The sequence below is a fragment of the Perca fluviatilis genome, chromosome 5, assembly GCF_010015445.1.
Source record: "Perca fluviatilis chromosome 5, GENO_Pfluv_1.0, whole genome shotgun sequence".
Classification (NCBI taxonomy): domain Eukaryota; kingdom Metazoa; phylum Chordata; class Actinopteri; order Perciformes; family Percidae; genus Perca; species Perca fluviatilis.
The window spans coordinates 35,493,449-35,512,784 of record NC_053116.1 but is presented as its reverse complement, the minus strand read 5'-3'; the positions used below and the strand labels follow the sequence as shown (position 1 = coordinate 35,512,784).

General features: G+C 41.4%; 1 protein-coding gene across 1 annotated transcript in view; it reads right to left on the bottom strand.

Annotated features, from left to right (window-relative positions):
* Window positions 1-19,336, bottom strand: part of LOC120559161 (tumor necrosis factor receptor superfamily member 14-like) — a 202,390-nt gene that overhangs the window by 153,783 nt on the left and 29,271 nt on the right. The window lies entirely within an intron of this gene.

Below are 19,336 nucleotides of genomic sequence, written 5' to 3'. Positions count from 1 at the left end.
GCTTGTAACAGAGTCATTTCCTAATTTGGGATTCATAAAATCCATCTACAGTATCAATCTATCTACTTGTGCCACAGTTTGTGAACCTGTGGGCTACAGCACAGCTACAATGGTTATCAAAACTAAATGTTTTCTCATTGGATTCTGATCTCAAAAACCTCCAAAAGGCTTAATATGGGTATTATAATAACCAATTTATTCTGGGGATGCCATGTCCCTGGAACCACTTAATTTATTTCTGGCCGATCATCCAGAACATATCCAGCAGTAACCATAACAACAACTGGTATCAGAAGTGATGTAGCGCGTTACCATCTTTATAGAAAATATTGTGACTCACCTGAGTTTCATTAGTGGTTCAATATGTCCTCCTTTATTGTTTTTTCGTTATTGTCTGTAAATATGTCCTCCATGTCTTAGTAGACAGTTAAAGAAGACTTCGTTCTCTTCCCTCAGCCTAGTTGGCAAGCTGCCAAAAACCCTTTCAACCAATCAGCAGCGATGTGTAGGCCCTTTCTTTTTTTTCTTCTTTTTTTAAATCTTTATTTAGAACACATATAAGGAATATTACAGTGACAGACATTCTTCAAAGTAGCCACCCTTTGCTTTTTTTATTAATGAGTGAAAAAATTCCACTAATTAACCCTGACAAAGCACACCTGTGAAGGTAAAACCATTTCAGGTGACTACCTCATGAAGCTCATTGAGAGAACACCAAGGGTTTGCAGAGTTATCAAAAAAGCAAAGGGTGGCTACTTTGAGGAATCTAAAATATAAGACATGTTTTCAGTTATTTCACACTTTTTTGTTAAGTACATAATTCCACGTGTTCATTCATAGTTTTGATGCCTTCAGTGAGAATCTACAATGTAAATAGTCATGAAAATAAAGAAACACATTGAATGAGAAGGTGTGTCCAAACTTTTGGCCTGTACTGTATTTGTTGAGCACAGAAAGTTTGTGTTGTAGTGCATTCCACTCTGGGGGATTCCTTTAAGATTACTTCCATGTCCTTTAAGATGATTCCTAACGGGATAGTTTTAATAAAAACAATTTTATGGATGGATATGAATCTTGTTTACAGATTTGTCATGCAATGATTTCCATAAGCTTTGGATCGTATCACTATTATAAAACAGGTGCTCTATAGTGTCTACATTTGTAAGACAGTTATCAACATCAAATTTGAACCTTGTTGCAATAAATTCATTTAAAGGATACATTTCGTTCACAATAACAAATTGTGTTCATTTATATTTCAGGAATTTAGTTCTACTAGCCAATATTTATCCTTCAATATATCCTTGTTGAACCAGGATACATTGTCTTTGCAAAAAATATATATATATTATTTCATCTTTGTGTAAAAGATCCACATAATTTATATTTAGTAGTTTAGGTGTTGGTGTGTTATCTAGATTATTTAGGATTACGTGCCATAATGTTTTGTGTCACCATCAATCCAAGTTATATAAAGTGTTAAACTCATCCAATTGAAATATATATTACCATTTTCATCCATCAGATGACCAACTGACCATATTTGTTTCTCCATCCAGTCTTCCATGAAAATATGTTATCTTCTACATATAATGACTGTTATTCCACAGTGTGACATTGGGAGGGTGGGAATGATGTTTCTAAATGATTTCCAGTGTAGCCTGCTGAACTAAGACCCACACAGGACACAATAACTTCTTCGGGGTTAGTTTATTTCTGCAACATTGGCAGTATTTTCAATTTGGCAGAAAGGCCTAAACCAAAAAATAAATAAAATAATTAACACAAAATTATCCGAAACATACGGCAGTGGCTAAGGACAATTTCCCAGAATACAGACTCTGAAAAAAAAGACGGGCTTCACCGGGGAGCGCACAACGTCACACACTTGTCACTCTGATGTCTCGCTAACACATGGAAACACTGGCGTCGGCAGCTACACACAAAATCCATCGACATCCATCCAAAGTCAATCTCATCCTTTTATTTCACACAATGTACTTAGGATTCTCCACCGTGCTGTTTCCCTGATCGGCCCGAAAGGAAAAAAGAGAGCGACCAAGAGGCACCGCGCAACTCTTGGCGTGTGACACCGCCACCTAGTGGCTGGAATAACTAACTAAAAATGTATCCTCTGCCAACAAACAAACAAATGCACATTTCTTTCATTTTTTGAACGCAAAATACATATTGAAACAAACCAGAAATAAATGTGATGGTGTTCAAATTCACCACCCGGCTACATTCTCCCCTGCAATAAATCAGCTTCCCAGATGATTATAAAACCTGAGCCGGCCCAATTACTCCCTGCATGGCTTTCTCAAATAAGGCAGCACCCAGGCTTGTTAATACCTGTGAGACCATCTCTGTGCGGACTGTTACTGCATTACATGTGGACTTAGGTAAATGGTATGGATTTGAATGAAACCCTGCCTTTGTTCTCGTGCTTCTCCTGACAGCAGGAAATGGTACACTGGGACTCAGGCCTGTTCCCGTTACAGGTTTATCCCTGACAGCTTCATCGGGAAAAACATCATCAACAGCTCCTAAATGTGAATCATCATCTGAACACTCGCTTTCATGAACACTTGTCTCAGTGTCATAAACGCCCGCCCCACTACAACCTGACTCATTCTCTTTAATGGCACCAAATCCTGTATCTTCCCTTACGTGCACATCAACCTGTTCTGCTGTGGGGTGCTCAGTGACATCTTCTACCACTACAAAATCAGGCTCAGCTGACTCAAGAATCTCCTTAGCCGCAGGCTGACTGTTAGTTTGTGCCCTAACCTTAGTTCTTGGTTTAGGAACCGGGATCGCTCCTGGGCGCAACCCAGTCCGGTGGACTCTCTTAATGGGCCCTCCTTCCAAAGGTTCGACAGTGTATGTGGTCCCTTGTACATCAACAACTTTGTACACTATAGGACTCCATGCATCTTGAATCTTATTTCTCCCCAACGGCCTGTAACGCAAATAGACAAGCTGACCTATGCCTACAGGCGGACAAAACACCTTCTTATTTTGAAGAGAGATTCTCTCAGCCGCCTTCTGTTCTGAGTACTCCCTAGCTCGCTCATGTGCCTGTTTCAACCTCTCCTGATGGACAGACAACCAGTCCTGTTTCCTGTCTGTGACATGCTCATGCCCTAATAATGCATCTACAGGGAGATGTGGCTGTACCCCAAAAAGTAAATAGTAGGGTGAATACCCTGCAGTGGAATGTGGCGTGACATTGTAAGCATAAACTAGCTCAGGAAGATACTCAGGCCACCGTCTTTTTTTCCCTGGTGGGAGTGTCTTCAGTAAATCATGGAGTGTCCTGTTGTACCTTTCACACTGAGCGTTCCCCTGTGGTCTGTAAGGAGTTGTTCTTGTCTTTTTAACACCATAGAGCTTGCACAGTTCCGCTAAAACTTCGCTCTCAAAATTTCGGCCCTGATCAGAGTGTAATCTCTCTGGCACCCCGTACTTCATGAACCACTCCTTCAGCAAAACTTTTGCTGTTGTGTCAGCTTTTTGGTCTCTTGTAGGATATGCTTGAGTAAATTTGGTAAACACATCCGTGATCACTAGGACGTTTTCACGTCCGTCTGCAGCTTTCTCTAACACTGTAAAATCTACAGCGACGACCTCAAGAGGTCGGGAGGCTAGAAACGCCTTAACTGGAGCCTGGATTTTGGGCTGGGGCATTTTGGTCAAAATACAGCGCTGACAGTTTTTAATCCAGCTCTCAATATCTTCATACATCCCCACCCAAAAACACCTCTCTCTGAGTAAATTTACTGTGCGCTCAATGCCCTGATGCCCCATGTTGTTATGTACACTCTCTATGACTTGTTCTTTTAAACAAGTAGGCAAGAGCAGCTGCCAACATTCACCATGCTGTGGACCAGTTTTAACTCGGTACAGCAACCCTTCTCTCCGACGAATGCCACCCCACTGCTTCAGTAGCCGTTTAACTGACCTGGACATGACAGCTCTATCCTTTTGGCTCGGCCTCTTATTTTGATCCAAAACTTCATAAACTCTTTCAGAGTGGGATCATTCTTTTGGAAGTCTCTAAGCTCTTCTTGGGTATAACCTGGGAGTGTATAGGTGTTTCCCTGTATGTCACTCTGCTCACCAGAACATGTCTCTAGAGCACGGATCTGTCTTACCTTGTAACACTCAAGACCCTTAGAGACAAGGCCCGGCTCTAAAGCTGTTCCCCTCCATACAACATTGCAGATAGCCACACAATCATCAAAATCGGAGTCTGAGACACATTCAGGCTCCCCTGCAGACTCCTGCCGAGAGAGGGCATCGGCTGCAGCATTACTACACCCAGGTCGGTATTTTACCTCAAAATCAAACACGGACAGCTGTGACACCCACCGCTGTTCTATGGCGCCCAGCTTAGCTGTCTGAAGGTGGCAGAGGGGGTTATTATCGGTAAGGACCACAAACTTTGATCCAAGCAAATAACCCCTGAACTTTTCAGTGACCGCCCATTTTAAAGCAAGTAACTCCAGCTTCATGCTACTGTAATTACGGTCATTCCTCTCCGCATGACGTAGCCTGCGACTTGCGTATGCTATCACTCGTTTAGTGTTACCTTGCTGCTGATATAACACGGCACCTAATCCGTGCTGGCTGGCATCTGTCTCAACTACAAAGGGACAAGTGAAATCAGCAAAACCCAGTATGGGGGCAGAGGTAAGCTTCTCCTTTAACTGTTCAAAGGCCTGACTGCACTCAGGAGTCCACATTGACTTAAACATACGATTCCCCTTTGCTACTTTCCCTTCACGCAAACAATGGTTGACGAGATTGTGCAGTGGTCCAGCAAGCTGCGAGAAACCCTGAATAAACCTTCTGTAGTAGCTACAGAATCCCAAAAATGACCTAAGCTCCTTGACACTGGAGGGGACCTCCCACTTCTTAACAGCAGAGATTTTACTTGGGTCTGTCCCCACACCCTCCGCGGACACCTCGTGACCAAGAAACTTCACTGTTTTCTGTAGGAAAGCACACTTCTGCAGTTTTACCTTGAGGCCAGTCTCTGCTAGTCTCTTAAATACAGCTTCCAGCCTAACCAGATGCTGCTCAAATGTCTCTGAATAAACTAAAATATCATCCAAATACACCAGGAGTATCTGGAAAACGAGGTCACTCATAGTAGCCTGCATAAGTCTCTGAAATGTGGCTGGCCCGTTACAGACACCAAACGGCATCCTGACATACTCAAACAAACCAAACGGTGTTGTGAATGCTGTCTTATGCCTATCTCTCTCATGCATGGCCACTTGATGGTATCCACTAGCTAAGTCTATGGTGGAGAAGAACTTAGCGCCACTCAAAGCATCAAAACTCTCATCAATTCTCGGTAATGGAAAAGCATCCCGTCTTGTCTTTGAGTTGAGTTTTCGGTAATCAACACACAACCTCAGACTGCCATCAGTTTTCCTTACAAGCACTATAGGGGAAGCATACGCACTAGAGCTCTCCTGAATGACTCCCTTTTTTAGCAACTGGCTGATATGCTCCCTTACCTCACTGTACTGCATAGGGGGAATACGTCTGTACGGTTGCATCACAGGTGTGTCATCTGTAAGATGTATCTCATGCTTCACCTTATCAGCATGTCCTAAATCCTCATCTTCAACTGCAAATACACCAATATACTTCTCCAACAAAGCCTTTAACTTTGCTTGCTGTTCTGGACAACCACCAATCTGCAGCTGGTCAATGATAGACTGTGAATTAGAGGACGCTCCTGTTTGCTTATCAATACTGACTTGCTCGGTATCGGACGCGATCCTCTGAAACTTCACTTCGCACACCTCATCAGTCGAAACACTGTCTATATAAGTCAGAACTCCAAGCCTCGTCTTCGGCGTCAACCAGACATCCTCATCAGATATGTTCATCACTTGAACTGGAAAGATATGGCTTCCTGAGGTTACCAATGTAGGTAAAACAACTAGACCTTCAGGTAACGGTGTGTTCACAGGCTCTAACACCAGCAAGGGGCCATTCCCATTTACCACCTTAAGACCCCCAGCCATAACTGTAGCCACAGATGATGCCGGCACATGGACCACATCTTTACCAGAAACCTTGGCAAAAGAGACCCTTTCTTTTACGTCCGCTGTCTGAATTTTCTGAAAGGCTTCCCTCCAGCTAGAGTCAAGTTTACTTTCCACTGCACTATCAAACTCCGTACACACTAGCTCCTTGCATTTTTTTACAATGTTCATGCCTATGAGACCGGGCACCGAGGCAGAGTGAAACGCATCTTTAGTTATGAGAAATCCCCGCTCGGGGATAGTCAGACCCATAGCTTCAACATCAAGCTCCACATATCCCACATATGGTATATTCAACCCATTGGCGGCAGTAATCTTTAACCACTCAAAGGCAGGATGAATTTCCTCATCTTTACCTGACAGGTGTTCCCTAAAGAAACTCTCTGACATTGTACTGACCTGGCTGCCAGTGTCCAGAAGACATGTTGTCACGACACCCTTAAGTTTCACTTCCACAGTCTTACACTCCCCAACTGCTCTTTCCAATATCCTACTTCTGTCCAAGCTGCCTTTCTGTGAGCCAACTGTTTCCCCTCGGTTGGTTTGGCTCTTCACAACCGAGGGTGCTAGTTTTCCTGCGCTACAGGGGAATCAGTTTGTGTCTCATCCTGAACTCTTTGTGATTTGACACATGTCCTTGCTACATGTCCCACCCCGTTACACTTAAAGCATATGGGCTTTCCATCTGGAATGAATCTGGGTTGGGGTCTAGCTCGTGGTTTATGCTCTGGGACTGTCCGACATGTACTGCAGGTAGTCAAATCTTTCAAAGCCCCAGTCAACTCTGCCAGTGTTTTAGTTAGCTCCATGATCTGTTTATCTTGGCGAGCAACAGCTCTCTGAACTTGATCTAAAATGGTGTGTTGCTCACTCTCTGTTGTGACCACGGAGCACAGGGCTTCACTGACATCTGACTGAACCTGCCGGCTTTTGGCAACTCTGGTGTAAGACCTAGTCTCCTCCATTTGCCACAGGAGAGCCTCATCCCTAATATCTAGAATACTGGACTCTGGCTTATCCCTAACCATCCTGCGGAGTTCCCGCCTAAGAGCGGCATTCCCCAAACCCTCAATGAACTGGTCTCTCAGCACAACTTTCTCATTAGGTACAGCATCACTGGACTGTTTCATGACAGATTTCAAAAGCTGTGACAGTGCATGGGAGTAGTCACGGAGATCTTCTCCATCTGCCTGTTTACGGTTATAAAAAGCCTGTAAAAGTTTTGTAGCGCTGCGTTTTTCCCCAAAGGCATTTCTCAAATAGGAATAGAGATCACTGGCCTCCACTGACTGACCTCCCATACATAGCCGCACCTCTTCTAATGCAGGGCCGCGGAGGAGTGAGAGTATGTAATCACCGTGCCCTCCTCTGGGATGTTCCCTGGTTCTTAGAACACTCTTAACCTCCTCAATGAACTCCTCCACAGTCTTCCCATCTTTCTCATACTCTCCACTAAAAGATTGGACCTGACGTTCCCGTGGAATGTAGACAAAAGAATGTGTGGGTGCACTGCTATGTACCCTATCTGCTCTTGTCTCATCATGCAGTCTACTCAGTTCATCGCGTAATTTGTTAAGCTCTAGTATTTGTCCCCGAATTTCTTCCATGGGATCTGTACTTCTACCAGCTGCTTCGCCCAAGACTGGGGCTGCCTGCCCATTGTCATTGGTTACGACTTCCTCATCACCAGATTCACTAGACATATTGGTAGGTTTTACCACTTATCACCTTTCGGTCCAAATGTATAAAAAAACAATGATACTAAGGAGACAGTCTCTAGTTGAGGGCACCTCTGAACCTTCTTTCATGCAACTGGTCAGGAGTGGAACCCTTGCAGGTATGGACGAGTCTGCTCCTCACATGCACACAGCAGGTGCCAGCTGGAAACCCCACCAGGTGTTTTTTCAAGGACCTCTGTATCCACACCAGACTGGCCGTTGGAACTTGAACACTGGACACCACCTGCTAATCTTCACCACTGCCGTATTTTGGTTTAAAAAAAAAGAAAGAAATTGAGACCACTCTATTGCCAATTTGAAAAGAAAAGGTATTCTCCTGTCACCCCACTCCTGGTACCAAAATTGTGTAGCCTGCTGAACTAAGACCCACACAGGACACAATAACTTCTTCGGGGTTAGTTTATTTCTGCAACATTGGCAGTATTTTCAATTTGGCAGAAAGGCCTAAACCAAAAAATAAATAAAATAATTAACACAAAATTATCCGAAACATACGGCAGTGGCTAAGGACAATTTCCCAGAATACAGACTCTGAAAAAAAAACGGGCTTCACCGGGAGCGCAACGTCACACACTTGTCACTCTGATGTCTCGCTAACACATGGAAACACTGGCGTCGGCAGCTACACACAAAATCCATCGACATCCATCCAAAGTCAATCTCATCCTTTTATTTCACACAATGTACTTAGGATTCTCCACCGTGCTGTTTCCCTGATCGGCCCGAAAGGAAAAAAGAGAGCGACCAAGAGGCACCGCGCAACTCTTGGCGTGTGACACCGCCACCTAGTGGCTGGAATAACTAACTAAAAATGTATCCTCTGCCAACAAACAAACAAATGCACATTTCTTTCATTTTTTGAACGCAAAATACATATTGAAACAAACCAGAAATAAATGTGATGGTGTTCAAATTCACCACCCGGCTACACCAGTATAACAGGACCTGTTGGTGAAAGGCAGAGAGTTTAACAGGCAGTTTAGATATTTCTAAATCCCATTTGAACAGAAACTCAATGCCTCCTAATTTACTGAACACTAGTGACGGTGAAGAGAATCACACCTCTTCACTATTTCTTTAAAAATATTGAAGCCACTTACATTTTTAATACACCATTTATAATTTCAAAATCTAATGCTTTTATCCCACCTTTCTCATAACGTTTGAGCTAATCTCCTGTTTTGATGTGATGATGTTTATTTTCCCAAATAAAACTAAGTGAGTATGTTGGTGCCGGAGGCTGGAGGAGCGAGTAGGTCTATGTTGGGCCTTTTGGCCTCAAAAGGAACAAAGACACAGTTCAGTTCCTCTGCCAGCAGGCACACAGTTCTTTTTTTTCCTTTTTATTGAGCACATAACAAGTATACAGCAACAAGTATATACAATACAAACAGGTCAAGTACACCAGGGAAGATACAAAAAATTCAATAATAATAAAAAGAAAGAAAACAACTACACTAAAAGACACACTAAAAGTGTGTGTGTTCTAACAGCCTTCTTATTACTGCAACAGGTATAGTAGAAATGTATAGTGTTTAATGTGAATGGACAGCTCTATGAAGTTAGGGGTTTTATTTTGGAATTTGGATTTATGGATGAATGTATGTCAATTAAAATCAGGTTGATTAAATCAAAATGAGAGGTGAGATTTGTGTCATAGTTAATGAAACCAAAAAGTACATTTTCCCAGCACAAGGAGAATTCAGGGTAAATAAGATCAGGTAAGTATCAACACAGTTCACTCTAAAGTAATTTAGTATGAGGACATGACGAAAATAAATGCTCAAGAGTTTCTCTTTGATGAAGCTGGCTCATCATTGAGTGAATCGAGCGAATCAAGCTGTCTTATAAGAAGAGAAGACCGTGCGTCCTCCCATCCTGCCTTTAGCTCTGCTGCCTGCCTGCTTTGAGAACACAAACACAGCTTTGTTAGTTTGTTTGGCAATGGAAGAAACAGAAACACCACCTTCATACCTTTGACTTGGAGTGATCGTGGTGGTGAGGCTGATGGTGAGGGTGCGGAAGGAGGCTGCCCCTGACCCTACTTTCATTTGTCGGAGTGAAAAACAGTTCATATAGAATGAAGTGCCTACTCTGCCTCCTGAAAGATTGCAAAATAATGGCCTTCAAAAAATTCACCGCACCGTCGAATTTGAAGAAACGTATCAAGGTAAGTTACACATATAAAAGTGAAAAAAATATAATGTACTTTGAACAATGTTCTCACTGGTTATATTTACAGTTCATTTGCTAATTGTAGCCTCTACAGTTTCAAATGTGGCATATTGTAGTATTTCTTTATTATTGGCAAATCTTTCATTTTTGGGCATTAATCTAAAGTACTTTAAAAAAATAAAATCATTTCTCAGGTTTTATTGTAAAAGCACTCATTCTGTAAACTGAAATCTCCCTCTGGGCTTGAAGCTAGCTCTTGTTTTACTTCCACATTTATTACTGCTTATTTAACAGATATGCCTCACATTGTTCCTTGTTCCTGAATCCGCACATCCCCTTTTTGATTATGGGAAGATGGAGAGGTTAACATGTAACCAAAGAATTGAAAGAGGAGAAGTGAAAATGAAAGCATTTCTTTTCAGGTCATATCTCTTACGAACAAAAGGTTCTCAAAATGTGGGGGAGGGGTGTTGAAGTTAAAAAAGTTAAAACCCGGCTATAGTTTTGAAAACAGTGTACTTGCTGGATCTAATCAAATACACTAATCAGCATTTGACTGCCTCACCCAAACTCTAGCTTCTAAAGAATTAGGTCATTGTTGTTATTTAGCATAAATGTAAAAGCGCTGGAAGACTTATTGTTTAAACAACTTTGAGAGCCATCCCCTGTCGAGCCAGACGTGATTAAGACAAAGAACGACCTCTGACCAATAGGGGAAGATTTCATTTGAGGAACCACCCAGATGTGGGGGAATAAATGTGTGATCCGGAGAAGGTCTCAGGACTTCAATCTGTGACCCGCAAGGGAAGCAAGTTGAGGTCCGCTGTTTACAGTGTATTGTTTGTCATGTCGCATGGCTGCTAACTTGTGTCCCGACAGGGGAAGCATGTTTGCAGTCTGATGCTGGTAGTGTTTTATGTTTTATGTTTAATTGTGATTTGACTATCGTTTTTCATGTTGTTTTATTAAACCATCTTGCTTAATCTTTCAATCCGAACCTAGCCTCTCCTTCGTCCTCAGAAATCTAAGAACACGTCATCTAGTGAAATCTTACAGGGGCGAGGACAGGACCAGGTGCTCTTGACTTAACTTACTTTTCTGTAAAAAAGAAAGAAAAAGGTGGCGAGCAAACATTCTAGTATCTCTAGACAAACTGTGAAAAGAGCAAAGGATACCCCAACTCATATTTCCTCGCTCCTCACTTGAACTGGCTCAGGCAGGCTAAAGAGTGTGAGCTCTCAAGGTGTCCTCCTTTTATATATGGTCCAACTACAGTATGATAAGAAACTTGATGTCTGAGGGAACTGAGCAGCATTACTGGAATGCGTAGGTGGAAACCAATCATGCTTAACACCAAACAGGGGAGGGAGAGAGAGAGAGAAAGAGAAGCAGGGACTCTTTACCTCTAGGCATGTTACAATGTCCATAGTGTTCTCTGATATTGACCTGGCTGAATCACTAAGTCTTTATAGTGTCATCACCAGAGATATGCTGAATTGACAAGTGAACTTGTGAAGTGTTAATTTTCTTGATGAGTTTTAACAAGTTAAAAGGGTGAAACATCATGATTGACTCGTGATTGGGTGGGACTTTACTACTGCGGAGACTCTGGCTCCAAAACTGCAAGATTGCGGCACCCGTATCCGGGATATTTTGGCTTGACTGTTGTACAGTGGGAGGAAGTCAGTGGTGTAGTCTACGTAATACACAGGTATATACGCAGTATACCCACTAAGAAAGCTCCAGGATTTCCATATACCCACTTAAAAGTGCCCAATGATACATAACAACATACTTTCCATTATATTTTTGTTATATTAAATGTATACATTTATATAAATTGGTGCATAAAACTGTATCCGAATACAGGAAATGTAGTCGTTCTCAAATTCTCAAAACTTCCCTGGGGGAGGACACCCAGACCCCCCACTATATGATATGCCTTTTTGAGAAGGGTAGTTACCCTTCTCAAAAAGGGTAACTACCCTTTTGAAAAAGGGTAACTACTCTTTTCAAAAGGGTAACTACCCTTCTGAAAAAGGGTAACTACCCTTTTCAAAAAGGGTAACAACCCTTCTCAAAAAGGGTAACTACACTTTTCAAAAAGGGTAACTACCCTTCTGAAAAAGGGTAACTACCCTTTTCAAAAAGGGTAACTACCCGTTTGAAAAAGGGTAGCTAACCATTCGTTACCCTTCTGAAAAGGTAACGTAACACCTTTCAAAAGGGTAACTACCCTTCTGAAAAGTGGAACTACCCTTTACAAAGGGTAACTACCCTTCTGAAAAGGTACTACCCTTTTCAAAAGGGTAACTACCCCTTCTGAAAAGGGTAACTACCCTTTTAAAAAGGGTAACTAACCATTCGTTACCCTTCTGAAAAAGGGTAACTACCCTTTTGAAAAAGGGTAACTACCCTTCTGAAAAAGGGTAACTACCCTTTTGAAAAAGGGTAACTAACCATTCGTTACCCTTCTGAAAAAGGGTAACTACCCTTCTGAAAAAGGGTAACTACCCTTTTGAAAAAGGGTAACTAACCATTCGTTACCCTTCTGAAAAAGGGTAACTACCCTTCTGAAAAAGGGTAACTACCCTTTTGAAAAGGGTAACTAACCATCGGTTACCCTTCTGAAAAGGGTAACTACCCTTTGAAAATGGGTAACTACCCTTTTGAAAAAGGGTAACTAACCATTCGTTACCCTTCTGAAAAAGGGTAACTACCCTTCTGAAAAAGGGTAACTACCCTTTTGAAAATGGGTAACTAACCATTCGTTACCCTTCTGAAAAAGGGTAACTACCCTTTTCAAAAAGGGTAACTACCCTTCTGAAAAAGGTTAACTACCCTTCTGAAAAAGGGTAACTAACCATTCGTTACCCTTCTGAAAAAGGGTAACTACCCTTTTGAAAAAGGGTAACTAACCATTCGTTACCCTTCTGAAAAGGGTAACTACCCTTCTGAAAAGGGTAACTACCCTTTGAAAAAGGGTAACTAACCGATTCGTTACCCTTCTGAAAAGGGTAACTACCCTTTGAAAATGGGTAACTACCCTTCTGAAAAGGGTACTAACCATTCGTTACCCTTCTGAAAAAGGGTAACTACCCTTCTGAAAAGGGGTAACTGAGCTACCCTTTTTGAAAATGGGTAACTAACCATTCGTTACCCTTCTGAAGAAGGCTAACTACCTTTTCAAAAAGGTTAACTACCCTTCTGAAAAGGGTAACTACCCTTTTCAAAAAGGGTAACTAACCATTCGTTACCCTTCTGAAAAAGGGTAACTACCCTTTTGAAAAAGGGTAACTAACCATTCGTTACCCTTCTGAAAAAGGGTAACTACCCTTCTGAAAAGGGTAACTACCCTTTTCCTCAGTAAAGTGTTTCAACGTCAACATCAACTAATGTAGTTTAGACAATTGGTGACATAGCAACTCAAAGGGTAGTTATCCTTTTTGAAAAGGGTAACTACCCTTCTGAAAAAGGGTAACTACCCTTTCAAAAACAGTAACTAATCATTAACTACCTATTTTTTTGTGTACCTTATTGTAAAGTGTTATCGCAGACTAAAATCAGATGGCTTTCATGAATAAGAGAAATCAAAGTCCAGAAAGAACATGGTGAGGATATGATCTGCTAAATGAAAAAGGTTTTCCTTTCCCACCAACGGTTCCTTCATCAACCGTTGGTGTGTCTAACTGCAGAACCAGATAAACACGCTGAGGAAGAGATATGAACAAATGTTTTCATTAGACATGACAGATAAGAAAAGAAAGTCAGCTGAGGACAGATATGGGCGTTCCCCCCTATGACAAAGAATATGTGTTGGGTTTCAACGGTGCATTACATTCACAGACTGTAGTCTGTAGTTTTCAGGACTGTGAAATCGTTGCTTCCTTCTCTTTTCCCTGTTACCCAATATTAGCAAGTTTCTTATGTTAAAGTCTCTGTGATCATTTAGGGAATAACGAGGTGAAAACACAACATCCTGAAAAATAACTCTTTGCTCCAAACGGAGAATGAAAAAATAAGATGGCAAATAAAACAAAAACTAAAATGAGAAGAAAAAGATGGAAGAAGAAAGAGAGGAGGGAAATACAAACAAAAAGAAGAACAACAAATATCTTGTTTGACCTGAGGTTATTAAAGACAATTTGCCTTCCATATTCTCAAAAAATTTATTAAGTATAGCATTCCGTAACCAAAATCTCAAGAGTATATGTTCATAGCTTGTCAAGGCATCGTCATTATTGTAGCAACCACCTTCCCTCTATATTTTACAGACAAAATTATTTGATAAAATATACCATCACATTAGTCAGTCCTTCCAGAAAAATGCAGAGTTTTTTTGTGATTGTTGCGGGCAAAAATCCTTGATTATGCGGCAATTTCTTTTTTAAATGCTATGGAATGTGCGGGAACTTGCAAAAACTGCGGTTTGATGAAAAAGAGAAAAAAAAGTGATTCCCAAACACCCTGCTTTTTGATGATGTTCACATCATGTAATTACGTCACTTCATAACGTTCCCATGGCAACAGGGGAAAATGGCTGCTCTTGTGTGAATCAAACATAACATTTTTTAACTTTCTACTAAGATATATGTGACTTTTTTGCAACGAAAATGCGGGGATTACAACATCATGCAAGCACTGCATATTTTGCGCGGAAATTGGCAATTTATGCGGCGAAAGTGAGGCGTATTTGAAAAAATGCGGCCCCGCATAAATATGCGGACTTTGGCTGATTATGCACTGAATTATGCAATCAATAATCGCATTTTTCTGGAGGGATTGATTAGTAATACATGTGCTACATGTGATTATTTTAGTGCCTCAGTTTTTTCCATTTGTTCTCTCAGCTTAATGATATATGCCCTTTAACTACTTCATCAATTCCCACAAGGCCAAGTTGTTAGGTGCTTATTAATGAAGGGGGTTAAATGTGTTAGCTGGTGTAAGGTATTTTACAGGGACGTGCTCAGACATTTGGAGGGGCTATTGCTCTAATCTGGAAAAAAGGCACTGAAGGCCACGGAGTTCAGAGAATTGGAGGACCCAAATGCAGAGACAGCCAGGCAGTGGTGAGTTTGAGGATTTAATCACAAAAGAAATACTACCAAAGGAGTCCTCTAGGCAGCAGGCAAAAATCATTCCAGAATGTAGAGGAAGCAAAAGAACTGGAATACCAAAAAACTGGAACACAGAGACAACTGTGTTAGACTCCACACAAACACCCAAAACATTACAATAACCTACCAGACAACGAAAACACAGAGACTAAATACAAGAGGTAACGAGGAAACAAGAGACAGGTGAAACAAATCAGGGTGGGGCAGACAATTACAAAGGCGGGAAAACACAAGGCAGGAAGTTAAACAAGACAAGACAGAACAGACTACCAAAATAAAACAGGAAACAGAAACATACACAACCATAACACCCTCGGTTACACTGGTTATTCTGTGGGTGGTGGGAGAGGCTGGAAAGGTTGCGGTTGTGAACTGTACTAAAACGTTAACGCTACGCACGCTCCAAGAAGTAGCAAACTGTAACTGTCGCCATAACAACACAAAGCAAATTGCAAATGAACTGCAACAATGATACTGAAAACATAAATGTAATTTATTTGACGACAAAGTCCTAATAATATCAATTATTATTATTTTATTGAAGAACGTCAAGCAGATTCTAGGCCAATCGTCTCTGATGCGTTATTATGGATCCCACTCAACGTCTAGGCAAGTCCCGCCCTCAAAGGAGCCTGATTGGTGAGGTTAGGCATTGACCTCGAGTGGTTAATGTTAGGATAGCTGACTGGTCAGGGGACAGGACCTGAACAAATCGGGTTACGTTACCTTGCGTGAGCATGGACGCCTGGCCAATAGTAGCGTGTGAATAATATTAAAGGGCAGGTCTTATGTAGAAGTTGCGTGGGTTCCATAATAACATGTCTAGAGTTGCATCTCCTGGCTCTTATTTGATAGCTCCTCGACTCCTTGGTCCTCGGCTGTTCTGTTGTTCTATCCCTCCTCGGTGAAGGCCGTCTCTAAGCTCTTATTCCTGCCCAGAGGACAGAGGGGCGAGCATCGAGGAGGGATCATTGAGGAGCTATAGCCGAGGATACACGAGAGCAACCTTCCCGGAAGCTGTGCAGCTGAAGGAGTTGCTAACTCTGCCCAAACAGCTGATGAATTCACGTGAGGCTTCAGAGAAAAGGACATCTCATTCCTCTAAAACACATTTGCTTGTTGCCTCTCTCCTCCCATGATTTCCTAACGTCTCGACCGTGCCTCCTAGGTGGAATGGACTAAGATGCAACGAAGGGAGGCAAGTGAAGGAGTCAAGGAGGCAATTTAAGGGCTATGAGATGCAGTTTAGGACACATCTCACAAGGCTTTTTCATCATCTTCATGTAGTTTAACAGCAGTGCAATACCGCCATCTACTGGAGAGCGCTGGGATCGTGCTTGTTTTACCACTGACAGGCTCAGATTATTGTGTAATGTCCGACAACAACATCCTCAAACTCTCTATCGCCAAACCCATCAATCTCTCAATTTAAAAACTGTGATATTATCACCGTAAAACAACCTTCAAATACAAAATAAAACTATCAAAGGCCTCCTTGGTTTGTCTTTCCATTGTGTAGTGGAAGTTTCTTTTGCAGCAGGAGTAAAGTTTGAAAGTTTAGTAAAGTGAAACAAATAAGACAGTAGGGCACTAAACCAAGTTAGGTTTTTGTATTTCATTAAAAATATATTTGCAAATATAGGAGCAACATGATTTCACAAAAGGCTCAGAAGCCCAGTGTGGAGTCAGTTCCTGGCAAATTAACGAAAGAGCCCAGGCTCCCAGTGCAGTCCTGCAATGAGTGACAGCACACCAGGGCTTAATTCAGAGCCACAGCACACACACTCGGATTATTATGACGCTACAATAAAAAACTTAAAGCAGACATCCTAGATAGACATCTTCCACCGACTCTACCTCCTCTGTACGACTTTACCCAGTTACATCTCAAACTGGCATGGGAAAACTAGAGCTAGTTTTAGGGTGACCTTGTAGCCCCTATCTGTTCAGACAGACAGTGCTCACATTATGTTCCAGACTTTCTGATTCTCACTTAGTTAGAATCAGAATCTACATGTGGGAATGAGATAAACTCTCTTTCAGTATTGTAAGAAAAAACAAGTAGAAATAAAACATAAAAATATGAGGAATTATGCTTAAATGTAATTTTGCCATTACAATTGTTCCAACAATCACCACTCTGCTTTGGTTGAAATAAACCCTTAGTACCGTAAGTAAATCTCAATTTTAGAATGAGTCCTCTGGGAAGTCTCTAACAGTAAATGCAGCGTGTTAACTGTGTGGTCTGATTCCTCCTAGGTCATCAGAGGAAACAGCATCATCATGTTGGAGGCCTTGGAGAGAGTATGTTACTAGTGATTATCCCTTTTAGTTCTGTTGTTTGAAAAAGACAAAGCGATGTGTGTCTTTGAAATGTAAAGTGATATTCATTGACAGGAATGTTTTGTTTGAAAAAAATTTGAAATGCGTAATCTTCTGAATAAATCAGTTTTTTTGTATTTTGTGTTTGTGCATTCAGTTTAGTATGTACATTGTATTACCACCATATGACAGGTAATTATCTGAAGTTATCTTCAATTCATGATTAGTTGTCAACTACTAAATTAATCTCCAACTATAAACAATTAACCTGTTTGAGTATTTTAAATTCTCTGATTCCAGCTTCTTAAATGAATGGTTTCTGGTTTCTTCTCTCCTCTGTGACAGTAGTCTGAATATCTTTGAGTTGTGGACAAAACAACACATTTCAGGATGTCATTTTGGGCTTTGGGAAACACTTTTCACCATTTTCTGACATTTTATAGACCAAACTAATCAATTAATTAAAAAAAATAATCAACAGATTTAACAACAATAAAAACCGTTAGTTGCTGCCCTAACTCACATGTTACTGAAGCCTGTGGCTTTTTTCTTTGGAACAACGGGCAGATTAATAACAATATGAACCGTGCACTGAATAGGAGAATTTGCTCAAACATTTGATTGGTTAGCTGTGTTATGTATAGCAATTTAAAACCTATTTATGTCAATTCCGTTGAAGCTCCATTTACCAAAATCTTTCTACTTTCAAAGTCAGGGTCAGCTCCAACAGCAGTCAGGTGATAGCACTGTGTGTGTGTGTGTGTGTGTGTGTGTGTGTGTGTGTGTGTGTGTGTGTGTGTGTGTGTGTGTGTGTGTGTGTGTGTGTGTGTGTGTGTGTGTGTGTGTGTACTGTATATGGGTACTATATATATACTAATATACTGGCTGCAGTTTCCCTCTCTCACTGATAATTTTTGACCTTACTGTGATTATTTTCCCATATTCCACCTAGTGGATTAACTGAGTGAGTTAAAACATGTATTAGGTGTGTTGCATGATAGCATGTTACACTGACTTTAGTCACTAGAGGTCAGGAGTGCACAGTTTTAAAATGGTTTGATTTCATGCGTGGGGAAATTCACAATTTTCACTTCTTTTTTTTTCACCGTTTGTACAGTTGCACACACATTAAACACTGAACCGGCACCTCTCCAGCTACCAACCCACACTCTGTATTTTGTTCCATACGGGGACTTGAACCGTCAGGGCAAACGTTTCAGTGTCTGGCTACTTTGTGAGTTGTGAGTTGAGCAGCTGATCAGAAGAGAAGTGATGAGTCTCTGTGGTCTCTGATGTCAGCAGCCAAGGTGAGAAAAGAGACACACATGAACAAGTTCATACTTGGAGTCCAGTATCTTAACAGTGTTCAGGTCCAACTCTCTGTGACCACCAGAGAAGATCAATAAAACGTGCATGTATAATTACATGAGGACGCTGCAAGGCACCACATAACAACTTGGACAGAGACATTCCTTCACAGCTATCCAATAAATGAAGAGCCTTGAGCCGTCACACACTAAGTCCGTCCTCCAAGCTGTTATTCCAGGAGGACTTTTGTCTCCGTCCAGTATCATCTCTCTTAGACCAGCAGGTGTTTACTTTGGGGCAGTGATCTCCTAGTAGTTCCCTGCAAAGTGGACTACACAGGGTATTTAGCCGTAGACTGTAGACTGCAAAGACATCGTGCCAGGATCCAACTGGTGTTCTAAAACTGTTGCTGTGTTTATTTATCGGTGGTTAAACCCTGAGGAGAGAACTGTGTGACTTGGTCCAAGAGAGTGGAAAATAGTCCCACACCATATTAGATAACTAAACACGTATTGATCGTTTACAAATCAGCAAAAACAATGGATGGTCAATACTAAAACTACTAAAACTATTTGTGCCAAGTTCTGCTTGTGTTGTTCTCTTG